The sequence below is a fragment of the Desmodus rotundus genome, chromosome 9 (genome assembly GCF_022682495.2).
Source record: "Desmodus rotundus isolate HL8 chromosome 9, HLdesRot8A.1, whole genome shotgun sequence".
NCBI classification, from domain to species: Eukaryota; Metazoa; Chordata; class Mammalia; order Chiroptera; family Phyllostomidae; genus Desmodus; species Desmodus rotundus.
Window position 1 is genome coordinate 111222266 of NC_071395.1, and position 14380 is coordinate 111236645.

A 14380-nucleotide genomic window follows, 5' to 3' on the forward strand; every position below is an offset into this window, starting at 1 on the left:
GCTTTCTGCCCTCCGCACGCCCTGCCTCCCTGGGTCTCGGGTTTCCTCAGCACAGGCCCCTGCTCTGGAATTGCGCCAGTGCTTCTGTTCACCGGCCCCCGCCTCCCAGGTGGAGGGTCCCTGACGTAGTTCTGAGGCCACTCATCCCCTACTGGCGGGACCCACGCTGGAGACCTCATCTAACCCAGTGACCTCCTAAAGGCCCCGCCTCCTCATACCACAGGGGGGGGCAGGGCTTTCACATGTGAATTCGGACGGAGGCGCAAACGTTCAGTCCACAACAAAGATGGACTGTGGATTAGATAATATTGTATCAGCAGTAAATTTCCTGACTTTACTGTGTAAGAAAACGTCCTTATTCTCCGGAAAATGCCCACTGAAGCAATGGGAGGTATTTAGAGGCTGGAGGTAGTGTCTCAAAAGGCTCAGGAAAAAAATCACGTGTCCATAGAAAGCGGGACCTGCAATCAAGCACAAAACCCGAGCAGCAGTGACGGGGGAGGGTATGGGGACTTCCCTCCCGGTGCTATTCGTGCAGCTTTTCTTAATATGAAGCTGTTTCAAAATAAAAACTTACCGAAAACTCAACATAAAAGCCGCTCAATAAATTGCGAGATCTAAGTCATTGCTGCCTACGCCTACCTGATTCGGCATCTAGCCGTACTGAGTCCCCTGGTCTTTTCGAGTCGATGTGTTTGTTGGGGACCTTTCAATGTAACCATTGAAAGGGTCGTTCCAATGAGCACTCCAATGAACAGGCCACCGAGACCGCCGTGCTCACCTGCGCTCTCCCCGAAAGCGCTCGGGAGAGGAAGGGGCCGCTCTCAGCGCTTCTGCCGGGCCAGCCGGACACCTGTCCTGGCCACGGGAGGAATCAGCCGCCTTCGCCTTCCTTCCTCTCCGCTTTCTCTTATTCTCTTTCCTTTTCCTTTCCTCACTTCCTCCCCTCTTCCTTCCTCCTCCTCCTCCCCCTCTTCCTTCTTTTTCTCCTCCTCCTTCTCTCTCTGTCTCTCTGTCTCTCTCTCTCTCTTGCTTAGCTTCCAAGTCAATAGCTACTTCGATCTGACAGAACAGCTCCTTTCTTCTCACCTTTCCTGGCTCCAATTCTTCCAGAGAGAAGTGGAAGAAACAGTCTTGAAATTGTTCTGCAGGGAAAAAAACAGTGGAGTTGAAATTAAATATTGTAATGACATAAAACAGTAAGCAGCTCTGCGTGACAGCTCTGACAGCCGCTTGCTCTGGAAAACGGCGTTTATGATGTCAGCCCTATACGGGAGTGTGTTTGAATTAAAGTAATTACAGCTGAGAGCACAACAGAGCCTCCTCGTCGTCAATCACCCTTCACCAACACCGGAACGCAGCTTGTGAGCTGCCGCCCGTGGGGAGGAGCGAGGAGGTGCTTGCTGTAGATTCCTCTGGAAACCCAGATGTCCCCCCACGAAGAAGCCCCTGTGTGGGACAGGCCTCCGGGGCCACGGCACCTGCTGGACCGCGGGGATGGTCACTCAGTCCGGGGATACATCTCGTCCTCCTCTGGTCAGCCACTCTGATGGAGATGACCTGCTGTTGTAATGACGCTGTAAGAACCCCCAAAGCCAACTTCTTTGTCCCCTGTCCCTTTTGGAACCCTGACTCTGAAATCACAGAGGACCCAGTGCCAGTGTCCCCGCGGTTCAGAGGACGATTAAGGACCCTGCCAGTCCCCGTTCATGCTGGTTCCTGAGGTTTGAGTTTTTCCCGGAACTTGGAACCCATCTAGCCTTGATGGAAGCCCCCAGGATAGGGGGCAGGGTACTGAAAGCACTTACAGGCGCCCAGAGGGGTGGGGACAGAGCAGGAGGAGGGCCTGAGGGGTCACAGAGACCAGGTAGAGGAGGGTTTTCTGGGCCCGGAGCTGGGCCCTGGCCGGCGGGAGCCCCTCTCCCCGACACTGGGCTTCCTGCTGCTGGGTGGGGTGGAGCATCCAGACTGTTCAGAGCCCTCCGAACAAATGCCCCATCCCCCCCGGGCCTCCTCCTTCTGCCCCTGCTCATCCAGCCCCAGTGTGGGACTCAGTTTGGGGCGGTCAGGTGCCCTGCAATGTCTCAGGGTCATGAGGTGCAGAGTGTGGGTCAACCGTCTTGCTGTCCACTGGGCGGGCATTGTGTCTACCGAATTCATGTCCACCTGGAACTTCCGAAGGAGACCCTGTTTGAGAAAAGGGTCACTACAGACGCACTTGAGATAAGGGTTCGAGATGAGATCATCCAGGATTTTGTGGGGGCCCTACATCCAATGACTGGCGTTCTTAGCAGGGAGAGGACAGGGAGACTGGAGACACAGACAGAAGGGAGACGCGGGAAGAAAGGCCATGCGACAGTGGAGCAGAGATCGGAGTGGTGCATCTACCGGCCAAGGGACGTAAGGGCCACAGCTGCCACCAGAAGCTGGGGAACAGGCCTGGAACAGATTCTCAGTCAAGGCCTTGGGAGGGTCCCAGCCTGGCCCACACCTCAACCTGGGGCTTCTGGTCCCCAGAGCCGTGAGGGAATCGTCTTCCGTTGTCCGAAGCCCCTGGTTGGTGGGAATCGGTTACAGCAGCCCCGGCAACTGCCTTGCACAAATATGTACCAAGTGCCTCTCCTGTGTCGGGAGCCCTGGAGGCGATGTTGAGACCAGACCGTGTGTGTTCCCGTCTGGTTATGCGGCTGCTTGGGGCTTCAAAGGCGAGTGTCCCAGGAGCGGGAGATGGAGCTGGAGGCCTCTCCTGACCTGGCCTCAGAAGGCACGCAGCCCCACTTCTGCCACAGGCTGCGGGCCCCTGTGAGTCCTGAGCATGCTCTGAACCGCCCCAACATGGGGGGGGGGCGTCAATTACACACTCTGCTTTAAGGAATGTGGGTGGGTGTTCTTCTCCCTCTGTCTCCCCAACCCCAAACTGTGCCCCGAATGTGAGAGGGGACACATGCTCCAATAGTTCAGAAGCCAGCCAACTTCTGGGGTTATTCCCTGGGCCGAGCGCCCACTAGCGGAGAAGGCCACTCATTCATCCATCCACTCATCCACCCATCCACCTACCCACCCACCCACCCATCCACCCACCCATCCACCCACCTGGAACATGTTTTCTGAGCCTCCTGCACACTGGGTGCTGTCCGAAGCCTGGGGACCTGTGTACACACCCTGTTCTCATCCTGTTGTGATTCCAGCAGCAGAAAGCAGACAAGAAACTAGCAAATAAGACGACTTCAAATAGTAATAAGTACTGGAAAAAAATAAAATGTTGGGGAGCAGCAGGGGCAAGGGGTGCTTCAGTGGGGCCTGCGAGGTGGGTGGCAGCATCTCCTCTAGGGCCCCTGGCGTGGGGTTGGGGTTTTGTCCTAAATGGGATGGTGGATCCCCAGGGTTTCTGCTCAGGAGTGAAGCCCCCACTCTAGGGACCAGGGCTGGGGGTGTAGGGTGGGCACAGCTAGCCCAGGGCCTGGCTCAGAGGGTTGGCGCGGGCGTCTGCGGGGGTGTGTGCTGAGCGATTGGTTTAATTACGGCAGCACCGGGCACAGCTTCCCGTTAATAATGCAGTGAATTTCAGAGGCAGATTAAATTCTATAAAGGAATCAATTGCCTGGGAAGGAGAAGCAACGTCGCGGTGCAGAACAGTCAGTACATTATGGGTCTTTTATTAGGTAGCAGCCCGTGGCGGTGGGCAGGCAGCCTCGCGCGAACGCTTGCACGTGAGACACGCAGGAAGTGCATCCATCAGCGCGTCAGCCACACGCGAGGGCGGGACTGGCCGCAGGAAGGGTGGGGCTGGGCCATGGCCCGTGCCCACCCAGAGTCCCGTGGACATGCCTCTGAAAGCGTTACTTTCTTAGTGGTGTCAGAAGAGGCCACAAAATGAGCTCAGGGGTCCTGCTGGCTGTTTGTCCATCTGTGAGGTGCCTGACCCCAGGCAGGGAGGCCTGCAGAAGGATGTCCCTGGTCCTCCCCAAGGGAGGGGCAGGCCAAGGGACCAGCTGCCCTGGCTGACCTTGCTCTTGGCTTCAGGGGCATAAACCCAGTCCATTGATCCCTCGCCGTGCCGTCTTGGTCTTGGGTTCCAACTTGGCGGGAACTGTAATGAGGTGCTGGGGGTGGGGGACATGGGCTTGGCAGTGCTGCTTGGAGACAGGGAGCTGGCAGGAGGGGGTGCCATGTGGGTGCATCTGGCCTCTGGTGCGAAGAGGTCAGGGGTGCTGCTCGACACCCTCCCACGCACAGAACCGCCCACAGTGGGGACTGTTTCAGCTGCCAAGTGTTGGCCCTGCTGAGCTCGATTCGACCCTGTGGCCCAGGCAGCTGTGTCATGTGTCTCTGTCCCTCACTGTTCACACCTGTAAACAAAGGATAAGCTGGTGCCCACCTGAGTTTCTCATGGCACAAGTGAGCTCACACACGCAGGGCATTTAGAATCAACGTGACCTCGGCAGCTGCATGTGTATCATTTGTAAGTCATTGTGCATGTATTGTGTGTGGTGTTCAAAGATTTTATTCTGATAGGAATCCACCGTAAGAAAACACTGGAAGCGCTGGAATCAATGGATCGATAGAGAGGGAGAGAGCGAACTTAGTAGTGATGGCAGGTAACACTTTTTCAGCGCCAGGCGTCTGCTGAGTGTGCCTTACAGGCCGGAAGCCGGTAACTGTCCGAGGACTCGGAGGGGGGGGGCTGGTATAGGTGCTCCCCACCTGCCTGTGGCTGCGTGCTCAGTACTGCTTGATTGCAGGTGCCTTAGGACTGGCGCAGGCAGGTCTGAAGATCAGGTGGGAGTACTGACCTCACAGGGGGTACTCAGGAGACACCCCCGAGGGAGGCAGGACTGGAGACTGGGTCTGAGTGCCAGAGCCGCCAGAACGCCTGGGGTCGCATGGAGTCCCCAGAGCCAGGGGGCTTCTGAATACTTCCCCGGCTCTCTCAGGGTCCAGGGCATCTGAGTAGAAAATGCGGTCCGTCCACGTTGTCACTCACAAGGCCTCAGTGGAAGCCCGGTCTGCGTGTGCTGTGAGCTCAGGGGCAGGGGCAGGGACGGCGGCAGGGAAGGTGAGGAGCGTGTTCCCCTGCCCAGTGATCCAGAAACTCTAGGAATCCCCCCTGTAAAGCTGATTGCCGCGGGTGGGAGAGCTGCCGGCCTTGCCCAGCCCAACAGGAGGGCCTGTAAGGCGGAAGCTATTGTTACTTTGCCTTCCCCTCACGCTCGGTGAGCGCGCTCACCGAGCTTCCCCTGCAGGTCCCAGCCCTTCTCCTGAACGAAGAGCATGGTCCCCTCAGGTGCCCGTGTCGGAGGGAGACTGACCGGCATTTCACATCCACAGGGGCTGCTCCTGAGACGGGGAGGAGAGGCAGCCAGAGCGGCAAAGGGCTCGCAAAGTGGGGCCTGGGGTCCCCGCCCCGCCTAGGGTGCGTGGGGGCTCTGGGCCCCAGGGTGAGCCGGCTTGGTCTCCTGTTTCAGGTTCTCAGCAGCGGGGCTGGCAAAACTCAGTAAAAGACAAGAGGCCGATGTCAGCCAGCGACGCGTATTCTTGATGTGTGATCAAAGGAAATCACGGGCGGCCCAAGTGGCTGTTTTAACTCAGCGTGGGGACAGACACAACGTGCAGAGGTGGTGGTTTTATACATTCTGCCATCAGAAAGCCCTGCTTTCAAATGTTTGCCTTCCAATTAAGAGACCCGAAGCGTCCCGTTCTATTGGCAGCCACAGAGGATGGAGCCCCCAAGAGGGAAGCAGCTGGCACCTGGGATCTGGGACATAGAGAATCAAGAGAGAAGCGGGAGCTGCTGCTTCCTGTCTCCCCCAGATCCCTCCTGGGGGCGCTGACTCGTTTGTTTGTTCGATCATTAGATGGTCACTGGCTGACCCCCCCCCACGCTCCCCCATTCATCGGCTCGTCCATTCATTCATTCATTCATTCACCCATTCTTCGTGTCGCTGTTGCGCCGACTAATCCAGGGCTGTCCTTACTCACTGTTCCAGCCGACATTTACGAGCTGCTGTGCACCAGACACGGGCAGTGCAGGAGAAAGGCCAAGGTCAAGACCCAGATCCTGCCCTCAGTGAGCACCCTGGTGTGTCCCCTGTTCTCCGCGCCTCCCACGTCCCTGAGTCGGGTTCTGGTCCCGGGCCTGTGCCACACACAGCCACCCAGAACGCTCACGGCTCTGTGTCCCCCGGAACAATTGACAGACGCCCCGCTGGAGTTGCCATCTGAACGTAAGCCCACCCCCTCTTTGTAAATCTTGGAAAACCTTGTAGTCAGGTTGTGTGAGTCCTTTGAATTTGTTCAAGATCGTTCAGGTTTTCTATCTAGGTCCTTGGGCTTCCATATAAATGTTAGAATCAGTTTATCAACTTCTACCAAAAAATTCTCGCTGGGATTTTAATTGGGGTTGAATTTTCTCTATAGAGCCATTTAGAGGGAATTGGTATCATGAATATTAACTCTTCCAACTCAAGATTGTGGTATTTCTCTTCATTTATTTAAGTCGTTTTTATTTTCTCTCAACAATTTTCTTAGTTTTCTATGTAGAGTTCTTATACATCTTTTGTTAAATTTATTCCTAAGTATTTTATTGTTTTGATTCTATTGTAAATGGAATTGTTTTAAATATTTCATTTTTCTACTGCTAACATATAAATATTCAATTGATTTTTATATACTGACTTTATATCCTAACACCTTTATAAATTCATTTAGTTGATCTGGTAGTTTCTTTCAAAATTATTCCTTAGGATGTCCTGTGTAAACAATCACGTCATCTGTTGGTGAAAGACAGTTTTATTTATTCCCTTTAATTGGATACCTTTTATTTCTTTTTCTTGCCTTATGGTGCTGGCTGGGACGCCAGTACAGTGTTGAACTGACGTGATGCGGAGCATCTCTCCCTGTTTCCGTCAGATTTCACTGTTAGGCACAACGTTAGCTGAGGTTTTTTGCAGAAACCTTTTGTGAGATTGATGGCATTTGCTTCTGTTTTCTGTTTTGCTCAGAGTTCTGATTACAGATCGATGGTGAATTTCATCCGGTGCTTCTTCTACAACTGTTGAGATGACCACCTGATTTTCTTTCCTTGTCGTCAATGCGGTGAGTCACACTGATTGATTTTAGGGCCTTCGACCAGCCTTGCATTCCTGGGGTAAAACCCACCCGCTCGGGAGGCATCATCCATCCTGTATATTGATGGATGGATTTTGCTAAATAATTGTAAAGGATTTTTGTACCTGTGTTCATGGAAGGTGTGGGTGTATACATTTCTTTTCTTGTAATGTCATCTGGTTTCAAGGCAATGCTGGCCTCATAACATGAGTTGAGAAGTAGTCCCCCCTCTTAAATTTTTGGGGAAAGTTTGTACAGAATGGGTATTGTTTCTTCCTTAAATGTTTGTCAGAATTCACGAGTGAAGCTGTCTGGCCCTGGATTTGTTCCTGTGGAAAGGTTCTGACTAAGAATTTAACTTCTAAAGTACCTATAGGGTCATTCGGACTATTTCCTCTTGAGTAACCTTTCATAGTTTGCATTTTTCCAGAACTTTGTCGATTGCCTCTACGTCATCAAAGTGATTGGCAGACAGTCACTCATAATATTTCTTTATCATTCTTTAATATCTGTAGAGTCGGCAACGATGGCCCCTCGTTAGTTCCTGCCATTGTTCATCAGTTTTCTCTATTTTTTATCCTAATCGGTCAGGCTAGGATTTAAAAAAAAATAATTTTAATAATCTTTTCCAAAAATTCACTTTTGGTGTCTTTGACTTCTCTTTTTTTTAATTCATCCTCTATTGAAATGGATTGCTCGTAGCTATTGTAATAATTTTGTCTTTCTTTTGGATCCAGTCTGACCGTCTTTGACTTTTAATTGGAGGCTCAGACCCCCATATTTGATGTGGTTATTGATACGGATTCAAGCCTCCGGTCTCGCTGTTCGTTTTCTGTTCCTTCCACCAGCTCTTACGTCTTGCCCCGTTTCCTGACGTAGTAGTGCTTGAGGATCTTGTTACGACTCGATTTCACATCTACTAGTTTACTTGCTTCTCTCTCTTTCCCTCATTTAGTGGCTGCTCTAGTGTTTATAAAATGTGTCTTTAACTCATCACAACTTAACTGCAGAGAGTACTGCCCCCCTTCGCATGTTCTTTAACACTTCATGACTTTCTATTTCCCTCCTCTTATGCTTTGAGTTTTTGTTGCTGCGTGTTTTATTTATGCGTATATGGCAACATCCACAATATAAAATATAAAAGTACAGAAATATTAAACAGTGCTTCATCCTTACCCTCTTGTTCGTCATATCCGAGGCTCTTCGTTCCCTCGTTTCCACCCAAGTTTCCCCTTTTGGGGGGCTCTTATTTTCCTTCTGCCTGAAGGACTTTCGTTAACCGCTCTCGGGGTACAGTTCTGTGGGTGATGAATCATCTCGGTGTCCCTTGCCCTCGTCTGTGAGAGATACAACAGTAAGTACATTCCTGTCGCTTTAACCCGCCCAGGCTGTGACTGACACGTCTTCTGATAACAGACCATTGCGTGGAGCTGGTCTGAGTGAGTCTCTGTCCCTTTTAACCAGAGGGAAATTCTTAGCCATCATGCTCCCTTGCTTCCTTCCCATGCCTTTGGGAGGCTGCTTCCTCCTGACCTGTCAGTCCACCCACGCCTGCTCCCCTCACCAGCCCCCACCCTCTCTCACCTGTGGCCCACTCCCTGGGCATGACCTGCTCCCTGGGCGTGCTGTGACCCTGGGGGACATCGGCTCCTTCTTCCCCCGGCACCAGCATCTGCATCACTACGTCAGCTCCCTGGGAGGAGAGGCAGGTGGGAGTGTAGCCGGGCGCCTCCACAGTAGGTGACGGGCAGACGCCCATCTGGGATGGTGGATGGTTTGGGGAGGGGGCATGGTGACCCTGTCTGTGGGTCCGAAGCCAGTCAACCTGGCTGAGTCTAGAAAGGCCAAGTGGGCCTGGGCCCCAGGGCCCTTCCCCTCCCCCCGCAGCCTCTGCCTTTGGAGCCGAGCCCTTCATCCGCCAAAAGCAAACCCGAAGTGAAGGCCCCCCAGGACTCAGGATTATGGACACTTACAACTAGTGCCGAATAAACAAGACAAAATTATATGCAATTACTCCTAAAGTCATTCACTTACACCGGTAATTGACCCGTGCCCCCTTTAATCTTTTGCTCCTTTGAAATCCAGCCTCAGGGACCGTCGTGGTTATTGATGTTTGTCCCGGTGCGGGCTCTGGGGGTGTGAGGCTTCGGTTAAGACGTCTTCGAAGGGAACAGCCACTTGAGAAAGATGCGACATTCGCACCCAGGGTGATGGGAGGCAGGGTGGGGCCGTGGCGGCCTACATGCTCCTGGGCTGGATAACAAGTGTGGTGATGATGGTGGTGGTGATGGTGACGATGGTGACGATGGCAGTGGCACAGAGAGCTACCAGTGGCTCAGCAGGTGCTACAAATTAATCCTCTTAACAGACTTCAGAGAGGAATGCCGCCCTTGGCCGCCTCCTACTGGAGGGAACCTGCATCAGGAAGAGCAGCCTTTAGGTGCTGAAGCCAAGCGGGACCTCTCGTCTGTGGGAGCCTCAAACCCCACCCTGCTGCCCTCGGCTGGGTGGCCATCGCCTACTCCGTGCAAAGAGGCCCCCCCAAGGATGCCACCTGTGCACGTACCCCTGGATTAGTTATGCCCTTACCCCTTGGTTTTCTCGTCTGCAAAAGGAGGCTCACAGCCCCCACCTCCTTGCGTGCGGTTATAGAGATGTGTGTGCCTCTCCCCCTCCCTTCCACGAGAGCCTGGGATGAAGGGCTTCTGCAGAGGGCGTCCATTCTCCTCCTCACCCCGAAAGGTAGAAATGGGAGAAACTGCTAACTTTTTATCTTACCCCTTTGGGTGTTGCCTCAGCCAGTGCTTCAAAGGTGGTTAAAAAAAAAAAAAGGACAAATAAAGAAAAACAGAACACAGGACTAGTTCTGTGCGGGAGTTACGAATCTTCCTGGGTGCATGGTTGATTTCGCTTCACAGCATGTTCTCAGGTTTCCTCCTTGTTGTCGCACGTGACAGGGTTTCCTTCTTTTTAAAGACTGGATACTATTCCATCGTATGATGGATCACAGTTCCTGTGTGCAAGCACTTCTCCCAAGAAGACATGCAAATGGCCGACACACAGGAAAAGATGCCAAACACCGCTAATCGCCGGGGAATGCAAATCAAAATCTCTGTGAGATCCCAGCTCACACCCAGCAGCATGGCTACTATAAAAAAAAAAAAACCCAAGCAATGGCCAGCGTTGGAGGGGAGGAGGGGAGGCCTCACAGTACTTACGGGAACGTGACCACTCCAGAAAACAGTATGGAGATTCCTCAGAATATTAAAAATGGAAGTACAATGCGGCCCAGCACCAGCTGTAAAGATACTGTGCGACCCCTTCCCCCCCCCCCCCCTTCCGGCAGCCAAGGACAGGCAGAGGCGAAGGTGTGTGCCCTGAGTCCCGACCCTGTTACCGCAAATGAGTCGAGAGTGAGTGGGATTGGAGGGCTGCCTTCTCAGATCTGCCACGGGAGCTGTCCCTGGAGAAAATGAAGGGTCGGCTCCTCCTGCAAGGCTTGCTTTGAAGACGATCAGAAAGGGGAGCTTCCTCCGAGGACGTCCAGCGGATCCTGAGTCTCCAGATCTCAGCGGGGGCCACACCTGCCCTTGGTCCCCCTGCCGTCCTGCTGCGGCTGCCCTTGAGCAGCTCCAGTGAGTGGCTTCTGCTATGATCCCGCCCTCCCCCCCTTCCTAGCCATTAATGCCTGCAGCCCACATTCTTTCTACCCTTGGGGACTCCCCCCTCCTGGAGAGCGCTCACATCCCAACACCTGCCTTTCTCTTAGGCCTCTTGTCTAATCAGGCGCCAAGCCTGCCCATGCTTCCTGCGAATCCCCTCTTGAATCCCTCCCTTCCCCCCCGCCTGATCCGAGACCTGTGCAGGCACCATTCTTGCCCAGATTCAGTGTCAGCTTCCTCCTGGTCCCTAACCTGCCTTTGGGAGGAGCAGCCCAGGCGGGTCCCTTTTCCAAAAGCACGGTGGGCTCTGCGTCCTCCTGGAGGGAGCTGCCACCCACCCACCCCTTCCTTCTCGGCGACCCGGTTGCCTCTTTGCACCTGGTCACTCACCCAACTGCCACTCCCAGGCCAGCCTCCTGCTCCCATCCCTGTCATTTCCTAGCTAACATCCTGTCCTCTGTTTCAAGCTGGGTTGCTCTTCAGCCCCCAGCCCATCCTCCACCCCCCACCCCCCAGGTTCCAGACCACCCACAAGAACCCAGCCGCCCTCCTCCCCCCGGAGTTCCTCACCAGTGCTTCCGGGCCAGGCAGGTAGTCAGCGCTCAGTCCACGCTGGCCTGATACACCAGTTGAATAAATTACCTCCGGCTCGTTTTCTGGCTCCCCTGATTCGGTGAGGAAGTACTGCTTTCTGCTCTGACCTGTGGGCTGGGCCGGTTCAGCCGAGCCTCAGATCCCATTACGTGGAGGGGGAGGGAGGGAGGGGGCGGAGGGCTCAGTCTGGCCGTTTAAGGAGGTTAACACCGAGGGGAATGTTCTGCCTCTAATTGTGCCCGTGTTAGTCACAGCCAGCTGCTGGGGGCTGCCTGTTAGGATGTGTTAATTGGGTAATTACTGAGGAGGGGGAGGCTGCCCTGGAAGCGTTGTCGTTGTTTTTGAACTGAGGTATGAAACAGAAATGGGAGCGGTGAGAAAGACTCCCCGCAGCCGTGGGGTGTGAGCTGCTGTCTCCCAGCCCCCGAGTCTCCCCTCCCCCCAGGGGAGTGGTCCCAGTACCTGGAGGGGCCCGGGGTGGAGGACAACGCCTCTTTCCTGGAGAAACAGGATTGGAGCTTACACTTTCTGAGGACTCTTACGGCAGCCAGAAGATTTCAGACCCCCAGGCCCAAGCCCTGCCAGGAGGCTTCCTCTCCCCTTGGTGCCCCAACTGCTTACCTCGGTTCCGTCTCTCTCCCCTGACTGTGCCCGCCACACACACCGCAGTGACGGCTCAGACACCAGGTGCTGCCCAAGACGAGCGGGGTGCTGTGTGGGCACTGCTGGCTCATTGTATTGGGGTCTGCAACACCAACAACACTGCGGGCGCGGCCCGGGGCTCTACAGACCCACCCAGCAGGCAGGCCGGGGGCTCGGCCCCGTCCGCCTGGGCAGCCCAGCGGGGTCTGTCTTCCCGCCTGCCGATTACCGCTGGCCTCTCCGCTTTTCTCCCGGCGCCCCCAGCGGCAGGGACCCCAGGTGAAGGCTCTGCTCTCTTACCGGGGCCGCTCCAGCAGCCTGATGAAGCCTCTCCCTTCGGCAGGGCTCTGTCCCCTCCAAGCCTCTCCCTCTGCCACCAAGGCCACGGATGTTGGGACCGGACAGACTCAGGTTACCATCCCAGTGGCAAAAGCCGAAGTCCGCCCGGTGGCCCTGCCGGACCTGCACTGACCAGGCCCCCACAGCTCTGGCCTCCCCCTCACTCTGCTCCAAATGGCGGGGCGGGGGTGCTGCTCTGGATGCTAGGGTCTGTGTAAGCTCCCGGGGTTAACGGGTGTCCGATGTGCAGCCAGGCTTGAAAGCCAGAACCTCCAGGCTGAAGTTCAAGGCCATTCTTTGGTACTTCTGTGACCTGGCCGAGGTCTCCCTCCCCATCACTCCTCACTCTCCCCACCCATGCGCTGAAGCCACATCCAGGTGCAATCCCAGCTGTCTCCTCGATGCCTGTGTACTGACTGGTCCTGCAGAAAGAACCTCCGTGGTTACCACTGGGGGTGTTTCCCCCAGCCCTCGCTGCCTCCCTTCTGCCCCTGGGCAAACGCTTACCAGTTCCTTTTGGCTCCCTGTCTCCCTGGTCCTCTAGGCCAATCCCCAGTCTACATTCCAGCCATCCGTTGACAGGCTCTGATTATGAGGCGCCGTGGTGCCCAGGGACCTGGGTTCACGCCTTAGCTTCCCCACTTAGGTCTCCTGACTGTGGGGAAGTCACAGGACAGCCCTGAGCCTCGGTTCCCTCCTCCGTGAGCCCAACCACTCACTCAGCCCGTCTTCACTGAGCACCTACTCTGCGCCATGCATTGCAAACCCACCTTCCCGTTGGCTCCTCACCGAGTGTGAGGCCACGCGTGACACCAGCAGAAGCCCACTCCACCCTCACAAGTCACGGACCTCGTCCAAATTCCTCACACCCCAGCCCCGTGCCCTGCGCCTCAGGTCTGTCTCCGCCCGGCAGGTGTGACGCCTACTGTGTGCAATGTGGGAGGGCCAAGGTAACTTCTACCTGCCCAGCGCTGAGAAGCAGGGAGACCTCCACACACACCAGCTGTCATTGTCATCTGCATCTTATCGAGAATCTCCCTCCGTGGGGAGAGATGGGGTCTTCTACTGCCAGTTTCGTGGGACCCTTGAGAAGGTTAAATGAGACGATGCATGTACAGCTTGGCCCATAATAAATTAATAACTTAGCCCCCCTCCCTCCCCACCTGCTCCCTACCCCACCCCGGGCCAGATTCCTTGGGGGCCGGGTTCCGTGGGGACAAAGAGCACATCTGTCCTGCACCTAGCTGAGTGGCACAGATTTGGGACTCGGTGCCTTTCAGGATGATGAAACCCCCGTTTCCGGTGCTGCCTTCCTATCTCCTGTGAGGCCAGCATCTTCCTCCTCAACTCACCCATCTTTCCATTCGTCTAACTGTTACAGAGCAAGGGGTGGGGGGTGGTTCACGATAAATTATTACAGAAAGGATCTCCCTTTCTGTCTCTGGAGGTTCCTCCCCCCACGCCCACCTGCTAGGTTCGCAATGCCCGCCGCCAGAGGAAAGACATCTCTCAATGCCAGAGACTGGTGAAAAGGAAAGGAATTATTTATGTAAAAGTTATACAGACTTAGAGTAATGACCTAATGTCTTCAATAAGATACTAAAGTCCTCTAGAATACCCACAAATGCACAGTCCTTCCCTCTCCCTGTGCCCAGTCCAGGGTACCGTGTCTCAGGAAAAGAAGTAGAAGTCTGTGGTTCAGGCTCCCGGCACCATCAGCTGTGTGGCTGCTGCAATCTCCAGTTAATCCAAAGCCATGTGGCACCTTCTCATGGCCCACCAGCAAGAGCCCTTTCTCCCGTTTTCTTCTTGGCAAAGTCTTTCCTGCTGCCTAAGCTGTGTGGCAAAAAGAAGCACTCCAAAACCTCGTGGTCCTCTTCCTTTCCCTTCATCAAAACCGCGTGGACCTCTATCTATCTACTTGCTTCAGAACCTCATGGTTCTCTTTTCCCCTCAGAACCTCGTGGTCCTCCTATTCACTCCAGAACCGTGTGGCCCCCTATTTACTTCAGAACCATGTGGTCTTCCCTTCCTAT

General features: G+C 54.6%; 1 long non-coding RNA gene across 3 annotated transcripts; it reads right to left on the reverse strand.

Annotated features, from left to right (window-relative positions):
* Nucleotides 1-3658: 3658 nt before the first annotated feature.
* On the reverse strand, nucleotides 3659-10407 carry LOC123479028 (uncharacterized). Of its 3 annotated transcripts, none has more exons than XR_006654483.2 (5): nucleotides 9697-10407; nucleotides 9142-9522; nucleotides 8692-8800; nucleotides 8284-8444; nucleotides 3659-4349 (listed from the first exon to the last, which is right to left on the reverse strand). It is a non-coding gene; the product is annotated as an uncharacterized lncRNA (long non-coding RNA). The 3 variants fall into 3 exon arrangements; XR_006654485.2 differs by lacking the exon at nucleotides 3659-4349 and adding an exon at nucleotides 5596-5755; XR_006654484.2 differs by lacking the exon at nucleotides 3659-4349 and adding an exon at nucleotides 6593-7699.
* Between the last annotated feature and the right edge of the window lie 3973 nt (nucleotides 10408-14380).